Genomic DNA, 16,710 nt, shown 5'->3' on the forward strand with positions numbered 1-16,710 from the left:
CCCAAGGTCCTTCTTTAAGAGGCTGAATAAAATTATCCTGGGATTTGTCTGGGTGGGGAAGTCCCCGTGTGTGAGGAATGTGATGCTCGAAAGGAACAGAGGGGCGGGGGGGGGGCTGGCGATGTCGAACTTTAGCAACTACCACTGGGCGCCCAACATAGCGATGATAAGGAAATGGATGGTGGGCACGGGGTGGGTTTGGGAACGGATGGAGGCTGCTTTGAGCGGGGGCGCCAGTTTGGCGGCCCTGGTTACGGCGCCTCTGCCGCTCCTGCCGGCGCGGTACTCCACCAGCCCTATAGTGGCGGCTTTGTGGATCGGGCCAGCGGAGGAGGCATAAAGGGGAAGTGAGAGCATCGGTGTGGACCCCAATCTGCGGCAATTACCGATTTGCCCCGGGGAACATGGACGGAGGGTATCGACTGTGGCGGAGGGCGAGGATTGTGAGGGTGGGTGATCTGTTCCTGGAAGGGAGCTTTCCGAGCATGAGGGCTTTGGAGGAGACGTTCGGGCTGGCGGGAGGGAATGACTTTAGATACTTACAGGTGCGGGATTTTGTGCGCCGACTGGTGCCGTCCTTCCCACGCCTCCCGCCAAAGGGGAGGCAGGGCAGGGTAGTTTCTCGGGAGAGGTAGGTGAGGGTAGAGTCTCAGATATTTACAAAGAACTAATGGGAGCAGAGTATACACAGACTGATGACCTGAAGCTTAAGTGGGAGGAGGAGCTCGTGGGGGAGATGGAGGACGGTATCTGGGCAGAAGCTCTGGGCAGAGTCAACATGACCGCAACATGCGCCCGGCTCAGTCTGATCCAGTTTAAGGTCGTGGTGGCCCGGATGAGTAAATTTTTCGGGCTGGAGGACAAGTGTGCCAGCTAATCACGTGCACATGTTCTGGTCGTGCCCTAGACTCCAGGTACTGGCAGGGATTCAAGGACATCATGTCCTGGGTTTTGAAAACTGGGATGTGTTATGGAAGAGGGGTTTTCAGAACCCCAAAATGTATCATGGAGTTCAACCAACCTCCTCCTTTAATGCTATTGTTGCTTTTCCGAGCACACGGCTTGTTCCCTAGGTGTGGGATTACAATTATGGACATGTGGGTTTTTAAACACAAAACAATGTTTATTCCATGAACTCAACTTAACCTCTTAAATAAACATTGGATCTCTTAACACCCCTTACTTCAAAGATAACCCTGAAAATTTTACAACATTAAATAATCCTTCAGTTATTCCTTTCAACATCCAAGAGCCATAACACCTTTTAACAGAAACACATCAGGTTGAAGGCTTTACTATTATGAGTTTAAACAACCCAAATGATCCAGATGGCAGAGATTCAGCTCACTGCAAACACAGACACTCCCAAGCTCTTCAAACTGAAACTAAACTGCAAAATGGCTGAACTAAAACCAAGCTCCACACACATTCTGACATCACTGCATTTCTTAAAGGTACATTGCTTAAACATCCATTTTTTGGGGTACCCTCACATGACAGGTGGTAATGAGTGCTGAGGTGGCAATGTTTGGGGTGTCGGAGGACCCGGGAGTCCAGGAGGAGAAGGGGGCTGATGCCTTGGCCTTTGCTTCCCTGGTAGCCCGGCGACGAATGCCGTTGGCATGGAGGGACTCAAAACCCCCAAAGACAGAAGCATAGCTATCGGACATGGCGAGCTTTCTCGGTCTAGAAAAGGTTACGTTCGCCTCGAGAGGTTCACTATCGGGGTTCGCCCGGAGGTGGCAGCCATTCATTGACTTCTTCGTGGAGAATTCATCGTCAGAGGGGAGATGGGGGGAGGGCTAGGGTAGTGTAGAGTCGGGGGTGGTTTAGGCAGGTCCTTGCGCGAATGGAGTCGGGGTTTGCACTATGTGTTACTTGCTTTTCCTTTTGTACGATACTATACAATGTCATTGTTTTATATGCCAAAAATACCTCAATAAAATTGTTTATTTAAAAAAAAAAAAAACCCGCTGCAGTCCCTGTGTGGTGTAGGTACACCCACAGTGCTGTTAGGGAGGGGGTTTTGGGATTCTACCCCATCAACAGTGAAGAAACGGACAATATATTTCCAAGTCGAGTTGGTGTGTTTGTGTGTCTGTTAGAGGGGTTGGGGGGGTATTTGCAGGCGGTGGGTGTTTCCCATGGCATCAGCTGCCCGAGTCCTTCTCGGGGGTAGAGATGGTGGGTTTGAGCGGCGCTGTGGAAGGAGCCTTGGCGAGTAGCTGCAGTGCATCTTGTAGACGGTACACATGGCTGCCACTGTGCGTCAGTGGGTGGGGGGAGGATGGGATGCTGCGTTCTCCCGGGTCTGATATTAATCCCTCCGACTGAAACCGTAAAAATGAAGTGATCTCTGCTGTTATAATTTGACTAGTTGTGGGAACTTGGTCAAATGGTGCTAATTCCACTCAGCAGGCAAAACATTTTCCTTCCCGCTGACCCGGCATTGTCCACAAGATGTCCTTATCGCGTTGTTGTTTCAGGAAAGCTATTGCAGCAGCTCCCATCTTGCCGAATGGGCAACTCGCCTGCTTCCCCCGTACCCCCCCCACCCGGTGCCCCTGCCCGTTCTTCCTGCTCACATATTGATCCAATTCCCTCTTTGGAAAGCCTCGATTAAACCTGCCTCCTCCACACTCTTAAGGCCGCACCTTCCAGATCCTAACCTCTCGCTGTGCGATAAAGCTTCTCGTATCCCTGTCGCTCCTTCCTCCGACAGCCTTCAATCTGTGCGTGTCTCTCTCCACCCACCCCCGGTTCCCGACCCTCTCACCGATGGGAACAGTTTCTCCCACGCACGCCGTCTCGTGACTTTTGAACACCTCGATTAAACGAGAACAGTCCCAGCTTCTCCGATCAGTCCAGGGAGCTGAAGTCTCCCTACCGCTGGAACCGTTCTCGTCAATCTTTTGCGCTCTCTTGCTCTCTCTCTCTCTCTCTGCCATGGCATCTGATCACCACCTGCTCACGGGCATCCAGGGATGGGCAATGAGTGCTGGTATCACCGGCAACGCCCTCAAGAATTTTCAAAAGAGTTGAGGTCAACCCAGTGTTTGACACAAGTTTTGCATGACCTCCTTGCTCTTGTACCCTGCCCCTATTAATGAAACCTAGGTTTCTGCCTGCTGTGTTGACTGCCAGGTGGCACACTCTGAATCAGGAGGTTGTGGGTTCAAGCCCCACTCCAGAGGGCCTGAGCACAGAATCCTTCAGCGACATGCCCGCGGTGCTGAGAACTTGCTGTGCTGCCAGAGGGCCGTCTCGCACGCAGGTACGTCCAATTGTGAGACTACTCGCAGGTGAGCGCAAAATATCCCCTGGCAAAGAGTTTGCCTGGGGGCGGGGGGTGGAATTGTAGAGCCACAGTCACCCAGGCAAGTGGGAGAGTATTCCATCAGTCATCTGACTTGTGGGCGGTGGACAAACTTAATAATAATCTTTATTATTGTCACAAGTAGGCTTATATTAACACTGCAATGAAGTTACAGTGGAAAAACCCCTAGTCGCCACATTCTGGCGCCTGTTCGGGTACACGGAGGGAGAATTCAGAATGTCCAATTCACCTAACAGCACGTCTTTCGGGACTTGTGGGAGGAAACCGGAGCACCCGGAGGAAACCCACGCAGACACGGGGAGAACGTGCAGATTCCGCACAGACAGTGGCCCAACTCTGAATTGAACCTGCGACCCTGGAGCTGTGAAGCAACAGTGCTAACTGCTGTGCTACTTTGTGGGGAGTCATGAGGTGAGGATTCCCAGCTTTTGACCTGCTCTGACAGCCACAGTATTTATATGACGGTCCAGTTTAATTTCTGATCAATGGTAACCACTCCCCCAACCCCCAGAATGTTGATCGTGGGGAGATTCAGCAACGGTAAGGCCATTGAATGTCATGGGGTGATGGTTAGATTCTCTCATTGGAGATGGTCATTGCCTGGCACTTGTGTGGTGTGAATGTAACTTGCCCCTTGTCAGCCCAAGTCTGGATATTGTCCAGGTCTTGCTGCATTTGGACATGGGCTGCTTCATTATCTGAGGAGTCGCGAATGGTGCTGAACATTGTGCAGTCATAGAACAGTACAGCGCAGAACAGGCCCTTCGGCCCTCGATGTTGTGCCGAACATTGTCCGAAACCAAGATCAAGCTATCCCACTCCCTGTCATTCTGGTGTGCTCCATGTGCCTATCCAATAACCGCTTGAAAGTTCCTAAAGTGTCCGACTCCACTATCACAGCAGGCAGTCCATTCCACACCCTAACCACTCTGAGTAAAGAACCTACCTTGGACATCCCTCCTATATCTCCCACCCTGAACCTTATAGTTATGCCACCTTGTAACAGCTACATCCACCCGAGGGAACAGTCTCTGAACGTCCACTCTATCTATCCCCCTCATCATCTTATAAACCTCTATTAAGTCGCCTCTCATCCTCCTCCGCTCCAAAGAGAAAAGCCCTAGCTCCCTCAACCTTTCCTCATAAGACCTATCCTCCAAACCAGGCAGCATCCTGGTAAATCTCCTTTGCACCCTTTCCAATGCTTCCACATCCTTCCTATAATGAGGTGACCAGAACTGCACACAATACTCCAAATGTGGTCTCACCAGGGTCATGTATAGTTGCAGCATAACCCCGTGGCTCTTAAACTCAAGCCGCCTGTTAATAAATGCTAACACGCTATAAGCCATCCGCAAACGTCCCCACTTCTGACCTAGAATCCCTGAAGGAGGCCATTCAGCCCATTGAGTCTATACTGACCATACGAAAGAGCACCCTACCTAGGCCTTCTCCCCTGCCCTATCCCTGTAACCCCAAGGGGTATTTTTAGCGTGGCCAATCCACCTAACCTGCACATCTTTGGACTGTGGGTGGAAACCGGAGCACCCGGAGGAAACCCACGCAGACACGACGATAATGGGCAAACTTCACACAGTCACCCAAGGTTGGAATTGAATCCAGCTCCCTGGCGCTGTGAGGCATCAGTGCTAACCACAATGCCAGCGTACCGTCCCTTATGATGTAAGGGATGTCATTGATGAAGCAGCTGAAGACACTTGGGCCTAGGAAACTACCCTGAGGAACTCCTGCAGTGATGTCCTGGAGCTGAGACCATGTTTGGACCAAGGCTGTAATAAGGTTAGGAGCGGAGTGGCTCTGGTGGACCCCACACTGAGCGTCCGTGAGCAGGTTATTGCTGAGTAAATGCAGCTTTATTGCACCTTCAGTGACACCTTCCATCACCGCTGATCGAGAGTGGACTGATGGGGCTGGGTTGGATTTATCCCACTTTTGGTTGCTGACGGGACGCCCCAGGGCAACTTTCCATGTTGAAGGGTAGCTGTACTGGGGTGGATTGGCGAATGGCCTGAGCTAGTTCCCAGAGCACAGGGTTTTAGCCTGTTGGGGCCCGTAGGAGCAGGAGGGGGCTGATTGAAGTAAATAGGGATATGGTATATCAAAACAAACTTTATTACTAACACAGTATTAAAATAATATCTTTATTAGTGTCACAAGTGGGCTTACATTAACACTGCAATGAAGTTACTGTGAAAATCCCCTAGTTGCCACACTCCAGCGCCTGTTTGAGTACACAGAGGGAGAATTCAGAATGTCTAATTAACCTAGCAGCACGTCTTTCGGGAATTGTGGGAGGGAACCAGAGCACCCGGAGGAAACCCACACAGACACTGGGAGAAGGTGCAGGCTCCGCACAGACAGTGACCCAAGCCGGGAATCGAACCTGGGACCCTGGTGCGGTGTATAGTGATTACAGTTTCCTGTTTTTTTGTTTTCCCGAAGGTACTTTGACTCCGGCTGGGTCCCCTATTCCCCCACCCTCTCTTCTTCCTGGCACGCCCCCTTACCGTCTAACGAACTTTCTTTCCTCATCTGGTCTTGTGCCCTGCTCCAGTTGCGTTGGTGTGATGCCGTGTCTCGTGCTATTTGTTGAGCATGGTTGGGTTCCATGTCTCTTTGTTCCTCCCTCCTTGTGACTGCCCTCTCCTGTTCTTTGGCTGTTGGCTACAAGCATGTCTTGGAACAACCGAGGGAATGGTTCCCACATTTTGTGGGCATGGCTTCACCCTCATCCCCACCACCTTGGACATTGCCTCGAAGAAGGCTGCCCAGAACCCGGCAAGTCTGAGGCAAGCCCAGAACATGTGGTTAGCCGGGCCTCCTTGACACCGTTCACATTTGCCCTCCACCTCCGGGAAGGACCTGCTCATTCGGATTCTGGTTAGTTGTGCTCTGTGTACCACTTTTAGCGGCATTAGGCATAGCCTTGCGCAAGTGGAGGTGGAGATGGAGTTGACTCTGTGCAGTGCTTCACTCCAGAGTCCCCAACCTATCTCAAACCCCAACTCCTCCTCCCACTTCTCCCCCGCCTCGTCCGTTGAGTGTTAGCCCTCCCTAGTAGTCGCCCACACATGTCGTCAACAGTTCCCTTTCCCTAGGATGTGCTCCTCCAGTAGGTCCTCTGGCAGTGATTGTCGTGGGTCTGTCCTTGTTTCCCTGTCGCTGGCCTGAACCTGTGGTTGTTGCAGATGGGGGGGGGGGGCCTTGTCAGACATTGCGGCTAGCCCGAAGTGCTGTCGCAGTTGGTTCCACAACTGGAGTGTTGCCACCACCACTGGGTTCGTTGAATACTTATTCGGTGGGGATGGGAGTGCCACCATGGCGAGGGCCCGGAGCGAGGTCCCTCGGCAAGAGCCCTCCTCCATAAGCACCCACTCGGCTTCTGGCTCCTTTTCCCACCCCTTTAACCTCTCCGCGTCAGAATGTTTTTGAGGCGGAGGTAGGTTCTTGTTGGGCGAGGGGATCAAATGTTATTGGTGCGGGGGCGGGTGGGGGTGGTAGATGGGGGAACGTGGAAACTCGAAACACAAACAGATCGGCTGTGAACTCATCGAATAGTGGAGCAGGCCGAAGGAGGCCTGACGGTGTGTAAACATTGCTCAGAGCAGCCAAGGTGCGGAGGGGAAAATGAACTATGCCAGAGGAATATTAATCACACCGATTCTCTAACTAAGTGACAGATTTAGAAGCAAAATGTTTGCGTGAATTGCTGACTAAGATTAATTATCCAACAGTCACGAACCAACATCAAATTGCTGTTCATGAATATTCTATTGTCATTCACACAAGTGTGGGTGAGAGTCGTTAATTGATGGCTTTTCTTTCAGAGCTGTTAGTGCCTTTGCTTGTGTTTAGTGATGTTCGTGTTTTAGTGATGTCCATCAAGGGATAAATTCTTCACACCGGGTGGGGGAGGGAGTCAACCCGACCCTCACTCCCCATCACCAATCTATCAGTAATGGCTGGGGCATCTCTTCTGTCGACGAGAGAGCGCAGACATTTTCGGGTCCATTTCAAAAGATAGAATGCCTGACAGTGCGGCGCTCCCTCAGCATTGAACTTCCGACAGTGCGGCTCCCTCAGCACTGACCCTCCGACAGTGCTGCTCCCTCAGCACTGACCCTCCGACAGTGCGGCTCCCTCAGCACTGACCCTCCGACAGTGCGGCTCCCTCAGCACTGACCCTCCGACAGTGCGGCTCCCTCAGCACTGACCCTCCGACAGTGCGGCTCCCTCAGCACTGATCCTCCGACAGTGCGGCTCACTCAGCACTGACCCTCCGACAGTGCGGCTCCCTCAGCACTGACACTCTGACAGTGCGGCTCACTCAGCACTGACCCTCCTGATTTGTTATGTTCTAGGTGTAACATAAGCGGCTTCCTTGTGGTGCACTTGATAAAGGAAGGTTCAGACGTGGAGATAACTTCAACACGTTTATTCAACTATTTACACTTCTATTACTCGGGTTCGACACTACTGCTAATCCTACTATAGCTACCCAGACTGACTAACCAGTTGCTGCAATCCACGTGGTGGGTGTAATATTGAATCAACCCTGTGTCTCTACTCACTGACTGTCTCCACTGGAAAGAGGCAGATCATGTGTGTGGTGTCCTTTATATATGGGTTGGTGTAATGCCCTCTTGTGGTGGTGTCACCTCTGTGTGTATCGTGAATGTCCATTGGTCGTGTCCTATCTAACTGATCTATTGGTTGAGTGTGTGTGTGTGTGATGTTTCTGGTGCTCTCTCTAGTGTCTAGCTAGCCTACATGCATTTACATTGATGCACATCACCACATCCCCCCTTTTTTATATGTTACATATTTTCTGCACACTTTGAGAAAATTGAACAAAAAACAGGTAGATAGGTTAAGGTATATACAAGTCATGGGAACAGTGATTAAACAATAAGTCCAAATCATTTGTGTGAGTCCAAAAACCATCAATCATCATGGTCACATATCTGTCTTGGTTATGAAGGCATCAACGTCCCTGTGCCACAGGAACCAAGAAGTGGTCAAATCACTTCGCTGTCTGATTTGGAGTCCCTTTCTTATTCGATGTTTGCGATGGTGCTGTCGGATGGCATCTTGTAGCCGATAAGGTGTTGACGTTGAAGAGGTACCATCAACAGTATCATTCGAGGTCATGGATGTGCCATATGTCGAAGTTGGATAAGACTGTACATACTGGTTCTGGCCACGTGCTGTGCAGGAAGGGTGATCCTGCTGAGAACCGTTGAAGCTTGTCGAATTGGAAACAGAATTGCTGCTCGCATAAATACCTGGTGATGGTGTGAAACTAGAACCTTGCATCTGATAGGAATATGCCATCTGGCCAGGCTGGGGTGCAGCAAATCCTGGGCTGTAACTAAGGCATCCAGTCTGTAGTGCAGATTGTGCTTGCGGTAGTCCTCCTTCGGTCTTGATTTCATTAGTGGGCAATCCGTAGTGCTAGCCTGTTTGAGAATATGCTGCATAGACTGCTGGCTGCTGTATGCCTGAATACTGGGTTTGTCCAGCATAAGCTGTCATTGGCTGCACTGCTGCGGTGGAAAAAATGTGTGGATAGAGCTGTGGTGAATATTGGTGTATTTCTCTTGGATTGTAGCCGCTGCTTGTTATTGCTGACCCAGTGTAATTGTTAAGTGATCCATCTCCTGTCATTGTGGCATCTGCTGTCACCCTGAGCGTGCCATCACTGAGGTTGCAGCACTCCCTGTCTGGAGTAAAGTCCGGCTTATGTGAATCAGAGTCGGCGTTTGGTTGCTCCCCATCTGGAGTCTGGTCTGTTTTAACTGAGTCAGTGTTGGTTTGTTGATGCTCCCCATCCGGAGTCTTAGCCAGTTCACTGGAGTCAGCTGAGATTTCTTGAAGCTGCACGTCTGGAGTCGGAACATGCAGGAATGAATTGACTTGTGGCGAGGTTCGAGCGAATGAGGGTGGAAGTATCATGGTGTCACCGGAGTCACCAGTGGCCTCACAGTGATCGTCGAGTGCCTCTGTACACACTAGCTGAGGTCTGTCACTTTGCACATCTTGCATGGGAAGTGGGATGCTGTCGTCACTCATCTCACATACAGTGGGTAGATCTTCAGTAGCTGCTTGTTGTTCACTTGGGTTGGGTAAATTGTCAGTCTTCATCTGGTGGCGCAAACAATGTGGGTGGACTGTCATTGTCTTGCTGTTGTCCTTCATTTGGGCTTGGACTGTCATCATCGCTTTGTTCTTCACTGTAGCATGATAGACCGTCATGGTCGTCCTGCTGTGCACTGGAGCGTGGTAGACTGTCATAGTCTTCTTGCTGTTTACTTGAGCATGGCAGGCTTGCATCATCTGCTGCTAGTTGATCAGAGGAGGTTGCTATCACTGTTTGCGTCGGAGTTGGCATTGGGCTCGCGAGGTCCAGAGAAAATGTAAAGGTCGGTTTCGAAGTATTCAAGGTCAGAATCATCGGTTTGGGCGTAGGTAACTGCTTGCTGCAGGGTTCTTCGGAGGTTAATTTCATTTCCTGGTTCAATTTGAGGCATTGTGCTGTCATTCCAGGTGATGGAAGGTTGTTTTATGGCTTTAAAAGATTTTTTCTTTGATTTGGGACGTTTCCCCTTTAAATGGGCGTGGTCCGGGGCCTCTGACATCATGACGCGCGTGACGTAGTGCGTAGGAAGCGATTGCGCATGCGCAGATCGCTGTTCCTTTACTTTGGGCCTTGTTCTCATTTGTGCATGCGCGGCTTCTCTCGCTTGCGCAAACGGACCTTCCCGTTCTGTGCGCTTCTCGCGCAACTGCGCAAGTGCAGTCCCTTTAGAAAGATGGCCACCGATCAAAACTGTTCCCTACTCCGGGATTTCGGCCTCGAGGTGAATACTGGCGCTTCTCTTACCTTTTCTTGCTGGTTGGAGTGTGTTTTCCTCACAGTATTTGCCGAATTTGTCCAGGACTGCCTGGAAGTCGCTCCTGTTTTGCCCCTTGGAAAACTTGAATTTTTAAAAAGATTTCTTCTGCTCTGGCACCGGCGATGGTGAGGAGAAGCTCTGTCTTTTCAGCATCGGCCACGTCTTCTAGTTCGGCTGCTACCAGGAAGATTTCAAACATTTGGCGGAATACCCGCCAGCTTTTGCGGAGATCGCCGTGGCACTGGAGCTGCTGCGGAACCCGGATCTCGAACATCTTGCCTGGATATCGTTGCTGGTTGTCACTGTACGCTGAGGTATGGCTATATTGATTGAAACAGTTCAGTCCTGGTACCATGATTTGTTATGTTCTAGGTGTAACATAAGCGGCTTCCTTGTGGTGCACTTGACAAAGGAAGGTTCAGACATGGAGATAACTTCAACACGTTTATTAAACTATTTACACTTCTATTACTCGGGTTCGACACTACTGCTAATCCTACTATAGCTACCCAGACTGACTAACCAGTTGCTGCAATCCACGTGGTGGGTGTAATATTGAATCAACCCTGTGTCTCTACTCACTGACTGTCTCCACTGGAAAGAGGCAGATCATGTGTGTGGTGTCCTTTATATATGGGTTGGTGTAATGCCCTCTTGTGGTCGTGTCACCTCTGTGTGTATCGTGAATGTCCATTGGTCGTGTCCTATCTAACTGATCTGTTGGTTGAGTGTGTGTGTGTGTGATGTTTCTAGAGCTCCCTCTAGTGTCTAGCTAGCCTACATGCATTTACACTGATGCACGTCACCACACCACCGACAGTGCGGCTCCCTCAGCACTGACCCTCCGACAGTGCGGTGCTCCCTCAGCACTGACCCTCCGACAGTGCGGTGCTCCCTCAGCACTGACCCTCCGACAGTGCGGTGCTCCCTCAGCACTGACACTCTGACAGTGCGGTGCTCCCTCAGCACTGATCCTCCGACAGTGCCGCTCCCTTGGCAGTGAACGTCCGACAGTGCGGCGCTCCCTCAGCACTGACCCTCCGACAGTGTGGCGCTCACTCAGCACTAAACTTCCGACAGTGCGGCTCCCTCAGCACTGATCCTCCAACAGTGCGGCGCTACCCTAGTACTGATCCTCTGATAGTGCGCTGGTCCCTCAGTACTGACTCTCTGACATTGCAGCGCTCCCTGAGCACTGGCCCTCTGACAGTGTGGCCCTACCTGAGCACTGACCCTCCAACATTGCGGCTCCCTCGGTAGTGAACGTCCGACATTGCGGTGCTCCCACAGTCCTGACCCTCCGACAGTGCAGCGGTCCCTCAGCACTGACCCTCCCACAGTGCAGCGCTCCCTCAGTACTGATCCTCCGACAGTGCAGCGCTCCCTCAGTACTGACTCTCTGACATTGCAGCACCCTCAGCACTGACCCTCCGACAATGCAGCGCTCCCTCAGTACTGACTCTCTGACATTGCAGCACTCCCTCAGCACTGACCCTCCGACAGTGCGGCGCTCCCTTAGCACTGACCCTCCGACACTGCGGCCCTCCCTGAGCACTGACCCTCCAACAGTGCGGCACTCCCTCAGTACTGACCCTCTGACAGTGCGGTGCTCACTCAGCACGGACCCTCAGACAGTGCGGCACTCCCTCAGCACTGACCCTCCGACAGTGCAGCGCTCCCAGCACTGACCCTCCGACAGTGCGGTGCTCCCTCAGCACTGACGCTCAGACAGTGCAGCGCTCCCCCAGCACTGACCCTCCGACAGTGCGGCGCTCCCTCAGCACTGACCCTTCGACAGTGCGGCGCTCCCTCAGCACTGACCCTCCGACAGTACGGCGCTCCCTCAGCACTGACGCTCAGACAGTGCAGCGCTCCCAGCACTGACCCTCCGACAGTGCGGCGCTCCCTCAGCACTGACCCTCTGACAGTACGGCGCTCCCTCAGCACTGACCCTCCGACAGTGCGGCGCTCCCCCAGCACTGACCCTCCGACAGTGCGCTGCTCCCTCAGTACTGACTCTCTGGCATTGCAGCCTCCCTCAGCACTGACCTTCCAACAATAGAGTGCATTCCTTTTTAAAAAAATATTTTTATTCTCCTCCTTTTTCACATTTTCTCCCAAATTTACACCCAACAATGAACAATAATCAGTAACGATGCAATGTCAATCCCCATATCAATAACAACGATCCCATCCTCCCACCAAACCCCAAACATTAGCCCGCATGTTAACAGTAACAAATAAAAAGGAATCTGGAATCACCCATAGTCACCGTTAACACATACAGTGCCCCTCCCCCCAACTCTCCCAACATTCTCTCCCCCCCACCCCCCCCTCCACAATGTTCGATGTAATCCAATTCTCGAAAGTGCATAATGAATAACGCCCATGAATTGTAGAATCCCTCCATCCTTCCCCTCAGTTCAAATTTGACCTTCTCAAGTGTCACGAATTCCAGCAGGTCCCCCTGCCACACTCGGGCCCAGGGTGGAGAGGTTGCTCTCCACCCTAACAGCATCGGCCTTCGGCCGATCAGCGAGGCGAAGGCTACAACATCTGCCTCCACACCCGATTCCAACCCCGGCTGGTCTGACACCCCGAATTTGGCCGCACATCTTCTACCCCTCAAAGAGCCGGCTCACCCTCGCACTTGTGAGGTGTGCTCTATACACCACCTTCATCTGTATCAGCCCCAACCTTGCGCACGAGGTGGGGCACCTCACACCAGAACCCCTCCTCCATACCCTGTCCCAACTCTTCCTCCCACTTTGCTTTGATTCCTTCCAGTGGTGCCTTCTCCTCTTCCAAAAAAGCCCCGTAAACCGCCAACACTACCCCCTGCTCCATTCCCCCTGTCGTCAGCACCTCCTCCAGCAATGTGGAAGCCGGCTCCTCCGGGAAGATCTGTATCTCCTTTCAGGCAAAGTCTCGAACCTGCATGTAATAATAATAATAATAACTTATTGTCACAAGTAGGCTTCAATTAAGTTACTGTGAAAAGCCCCTAGTCGCCATATTCTGCCGCCTGTTCGGGGAGGCTGTGCGGGGATTGAACCCGCGCTGCTTGCCTTGCTCTGCCTTACAAGCCAGCTATTTAGCCCACTGTGCTAAACCAGCCCCTATGTATATAAATGCACTGTACAGTGTATTCTTGTGTATATAAATGTATATAAATATTTCTCCCTGCTCCAGCCCATACTTTGCTCCCAGCTCCTTCAATCCTGCAAACCGACCCCCAAGGAACAAATCTTTTAGTGTCCTAATTCCTTTCTCCTCCCAACTCCGAAAATTTCCATCCCACTTCCCTGGCTCAAATCTGTGGTTCCCCCGAATCGGCATTTCCCTTGACCCTGCCCCCAACCCGAAGTGTTGGCGAAACTGCCTCCAAATTATTCACTCGTGTCTAGATTTAATTTGTACCCCGAGAAAGACCCAAACGCCTGAAGCAGCTCCAATATTCCCCCTATTGACACACTCGGTTCCGACACATATAACAGCAAATCATTGGCATATAGGGAAGCCCTATGCCCTATTCCCCCCCCTGCTCCCCCCCCGGCACTATCCCTTTCCATACCCCGAGCTGATGCCTGTCATTTTGCTCTGACTTGCAATCCACCTTGTCACCTCCCCGCACTCCCCATTCTCTCTGATCTTTATACAGCCTGTTTTGCCACATTTCTTCCATGGCTTTTGATTTGCAGTTGTCATTTTCATCTCTCCCCTACTTCCTCCCCTGCCCTCACTCTTCTTCTATTCTCCTCCTTTCCTGGTCTCTATTTCAACTCTGTCCCCTGCCCTTTTTTCTCCTCTCGCGCCTTCCTCTCTCTACTTCCTCCATCTCTTCTCCCCTCCTTTCCCTCTCTTTCTCTCCTATTCCCTGCTTCCACCCTCCCTCTCTTCTCCATGCCATTGCTCTCTCCCAATCTATTTCTCCTGTCATGTGAGAGTGCCTTTAAGAAATGGATGTTTAAGCAATGTACCTTTAAGAAATGCAGTGATATCAGAGTGTGGGTGGAGCTTGGTTTTAGTTCAGCCATTTTGCAGTTTAGTTTTGAGGAAAAGAGCTTGGGTGTGTCTGTGTTTGCAGTGAGCTGGATCTGCTGTGATCTCTGCCATGAAAAACTATCTCTGGATCATTTGGGTGATTTAAACTCGTAATAGTAAAGCCTTTAACCTGATGTGTTTCTGTTTAAAGGTGTTAAGACTCTTGGATGTTGAAAGGAATAACTGAAGGATTATTTAGTGTTGTAATATTTTCGGGGTTATCTTTGAAGTAAGGGGTGTTAAGAGATCCAATGTTTATTTAAAAGGGTTAAGTTGAGTTCATGGAATAAACATTGTTTTGTGTTTAAAAACCATTTGTCCATAATTGCTGTATCACACCTGGAGAACAAGCCGTGTGCTCGGAAAAGCAACAATACATTAAAGGGGGAGGTTGGTTGAACTCCATGATACATTTTGGGGTTCGGAAAACGCCTCGCCAATAACGCTCCTTTGCCCCTCTCTCTCATCTTCTCCCCTTCACTGCGCTGTTCTCTGCCCTTCTCCCGGACCTTCTCTCCTCTTCTTCGTATTCCCCCTCCCTCTCTCTGCGCTCCACCGCTCTGCCTCTTTCCTCTCCTCTGTGCTTTCCCTTCTCTTCTGCCTCCCTCTCCCTTCCTCCACCCCCGTCTCCTCACTTCACTCACCTTCCCCCCCCCTCCACTTTTCTCTCCTCCATGCTACCTCCTGCATCCACTCCCCTCCCCTCCAGCTATTTTCCTCTCCTCTGACCCTCTCTCTCCTCCCCCCCTCTTTCTCTCCTCTTCACTTCTCTCTCCTCTTTCTCTCCTCTTCACTTCTCTCTCCTCTTTCTCTCCTCTTCACCTCTCTCCTCTTTCCCTCCCCGCTCTCTCTTTTCTACCCCTTCTCTCCCCACTTGCTGTCCCCTCTCTCCTTTCACCCCCTCCCCGCCTCCCTCTTTCCCTACCTCCTTCTCTCCCCTTCTCTCTACCGCCTCACACTCAATTCTCCCCACACTCCTCTCTCACTCTGTCCTCTTCCCAACCCCTCCCCCACCCCATCTCTCTCTGACTCTCTCTACTCAATGATCAGCACGGACATCATGGGGCCAACGGGCCTCTCTCTGCTGTAAAAACTCTCTGAGTCTCTCTATCCCCTTCCTGACTCTTCACTGCTCGCCCTCGTGCCTGTACGAGCCCTGTCTAGATTTCCCCCATGCAGTTGAGGGTGACCTGTGAACCACTCTAGTCGTTGACATTGCAGCCTTTATTCACAAATGAAAAATGGTGGATGAGCATGATCCCGGACCAGACCACAAACGTGGGTAAATTTTACTTAATTTTGTTAAACTGAGGAAAGGATACTTCGCTCCAGGAGTGATCACATCCACAAACAAGGGTTTGCCATGTTACAAAAACGTTATTATTAACACAGTATTACTACCTTTAACATCATAAACAAAATAGCTTACAATTATCGTGGAAGTAGTTGAGTCGGAAACATTAGGGACCTTCAAGCAGCTATTGGATAGGTACATGGATTACGGTAGAATGATATAGTGTAGATTTATTTATCTTAAGGGCAGCACGGTAGCACAGTGGTTAGCACAATTGCTTCACAGCTCCAGGGCCCCAGGTTCGATTCTGGCTTGGGTCACTGTCTGTGCGGAGTCTGCACATCCTCCCCGTGTGTGTGTGGGTTTCCTCCGGTTTCCTCCCACAGTCCAAAGATGTGCAGGTTAGGTGGATTGGCCATGATAAATTGCCCTCAGTGTCCAAAATTGCCCTTAGTGTTGGGTGGAGGTGTTGACTTTGGGTAGGGTGCTCTTTCCAAGAGCCGGTGCAGACTCAATGGGCCGAATGGCCTCCTGCACTGTAAATTCTATTTTTCTATTTTCTATCCATTGAACAATACTTAACAATGACAATAAAAGACTAAATCCTAACTGCGATCTTTTATCTCCACTCAAGCAAAACCCATCTCGGGTCAAAACCCACTTTTAAATACAGTTAGCCAACCCAGGAATAGTTTGATACCCCCACTTGGAGAAAGCAATAGCCTTCAGGACCCAGCGTGCAGTCTCTCGCCTGCCTCAAACTTCTATTTAAACCCACCAGCCTTTGAGAAATTGCTCCTGTCCTGTTCACAGGCAAATCTTTAACTCGCTGTTTGAGAGAAATTGCTACTTGTTCACAGACCGGCCTAAACTTACTGATTTGAAAGCAGCTGCTAGCCTGGCCTGTACCCAGTCCAATCTTTTAACTGAACTGAAACTCTACACCTGACTGCTTCAGCCCCTGGCTCCCCCCAATTAACTACATCATCCCATGAGATAAACACAGTGGGCTGGATTCTCCGCCGGCGGGATGCTCCGTTTTGCCTGCGCCTGGGCTTTATTGACGGCGTGGGGCTGCCCCATAATGGGAAGCCCCATTGACCGGCCGGCGTAACGGG

The sequence above is a fragment of the Scyliorhinus torazame genome, chromosome 22 (assembly GCF_047496885.1).
Source record: "Scyliorhinus torazame isolate Kashiwa2021f chromosome 22, sScyTor2.1, whole genome shotgun sequence".
NCBI lineage: Eukaryota > Metazoa > Chordata > Chondrichthyes > Carcharhiniformes > Scyliorhinidae > Scyliorhinus > Scyliorhinus torazame.